The sequence below is a fragment of the Schistosoma mansoni genome, chromosome 4, assembly GCF_000237925.1.
Source record: "Schistosoma mansoni strain Puerto Rico chromosome 4, complete genome".
Classification (NCBI taxonomy): Eukaryota; Metazoa; Platyhelminthes; class Trematoda; order Strigeidida; family Schistosomatidae; genus Schistosoma; species Schistosoma mansoni.
This window is the reverse complement of record NC_031498.1, coordinates 10,252,906-10,255,301: the sequence shown is the minus strand read 5'-3', so window position 1 is coordinate 10,255,301 and position 2,396 is coordinate 10,252,906.

Here is a 2,396-nt window from a genome sequence, read left to right as displayed (position 1 = left end):
CGAGGTTTGTACAGTCTATTGCAGCGTTGGTCAAGCTCGAGTTGGTGTCGTATCAAGAGTGTCAGCTCAGAGACCTGGTACCCGTTTTCATGTACGCGGGTTAAATGATTGTGGCGATGTTGCCAATTTTGTTGAAACAGAACAAGTGGGTAATTTTTTAAAGTTTCAAAGTGTCCATTCATGATCATTTTTACGTATGATAAGCACTAAAACTCCGTCAAAATGTTTCATTAACCAATGAGTTGTTCTGTTGTTGTTATGAATTATGATTTAATAATCAGTTGCAAGACTCAAAGTAAATTGATAGAATGCTGGTTGCGATGACATGGCTGATTGATAACTATTTACAGTACCAGAATAACACAAACTCTAGGGTGGATTAAGATCAAAGGTAGGACCGGAATAATGGGTTATTTCTTCAGTAAAATCACACACACAAAATATGAAGCACAAAAATGAATACGACTAGGTCACTTGAAATATAAGCAATCAGAAAATATGGGTTTTATAGGTTGTTCAGATTCTAATGAAAGTTATATCTGACTATCAAACTAAATTTTCCTCCGACATATCAGTTATACTGTTGGCGTTATATAAATAGATGTTACTATTATGTACGACTTTTGTATTGACTTTAAATGCCTACTGAATTTCACATAGGTTCTGAACCATCATCTAGCCTTATAGAGATTATAAGATATAGTATATTTAAGTTAGTCTTCGTGTAAATAGATCAACTTACTGGAGAAAAATTCATAACATTTCTGTGAAAATTAATTCTATTGAAGTTTCCTAAAAGGATTAGATGTGAATTAATGATCGTTTGCTGACTATAAGAGAAAAACCTAATGACAGCAGGGTGGAAAATGCAAATCATCCAAGTCCAAATCTTGTGTATCAATTAAAAAGAACGGCTTACTTTTGGTTCACTCAGATAGATCTCTTTACAAAAGAAACTATTAAAACCACCGTGAATCTACATCTTATGTTGAAGGCCACTTATTGAAGTCGTACAAATGGACTCGCTATGACTGGTTGATGAACGAGTGCACTTACTATTCTACTTCTCATACAAGCAGCCTCGCACACTTATTCAACTCGCAACGCATGCCATCTGTTTTAAAACCCAATCGTATGTTTTATAGAATCCAATCAACTGTTTCATGTATCACAAAAAGTGAAATGGTTTTCTGTCTCCAAGATCAGAGACCGTCATTAATTGCCGTAGTCTCTTTTAATCCAAGACTCACGTAAGTCGTATGATTTCGGCTTTTAAATTGTAATTTGGTTCACCCTCTGGCACTTGGTCGATGAGGTTGTCATCTCCAGCTGCAATTTCTTTAGGAAGGGCTTTCAGTATATGTGCATCCTTGGCTGTCTGTGGGCGTATTTTACTAGCCGAAAATATAGCTTCTAATTGAGCAAACCAAATTCTAGGACTATTTGCCCGATATGGAGTTGGGTTTTACCCAGCTATTGTACTAATGGTTGTGATAGTAAGTTCAGATAGTTTGAGGACATCAGGACAACATTTAACAGTGGTGTTCTCTATGTCCATGTCTTCAATCAGGTACGTTATATATAGAGGTAACAGTAGTTGTAGCACAGTAGCAGATGAACAAAAACACACTGAACACGCTATTACAATAATAAATAAGATAAACAACGGCTCACTAAATAATTGTGGCGGGCCAATAAAAATATGAATATACCTGGAATCATTTAACAAACCAAAGCGTATAAAAAATGATTTGGCCAAACATAGCAACAAATATATGCAAAACGTATGAGCCACTTGTTTTGGTCGAAAAGATGCACCTTCACAAGTCCAAATATATATCCACGATCATGAAAATATGTAGAATTATGGTCTTTTTCGGTACTGGCACATTAGTCTTTGCCATGATATTAATAAACCTAACCACAAATCTGTAGATTTTTCACAATGAAACTACCTAATCTACAGTATCATATGTGGAAGTCATATCATTTTCTAAACCGACTTTTCCTATGTTGACGATCAGCGTTGTGATGTCTAGCGTTTATGAAGGACATGTTTGAACTGGGAAGAGAGTGTTGTATGCAATACAAAAAGAAATAGGTTATAGTGCCCGCACCTGCATGACTGAGCCATGCAATTTCGATTGGTTATTGCCGCATCCACCATTGTTGACTTTCTGTGGTGCTTGAATGAACCAATGAATTCTTTTATATTGATGACTGCTTGATTTCGAATTCCAAATGCAGTACATTCGTTCATGCTCGTCGAATACTTCTTGGTTAAATTGCGTTATTGCTGGGATCACTAGTGTATACTATAGTTCAAATATCTCGAATCACCACATTGGAGTCGCGATGGAGCCTGTGATGGGATGGTTGAACATACATTCAGATTT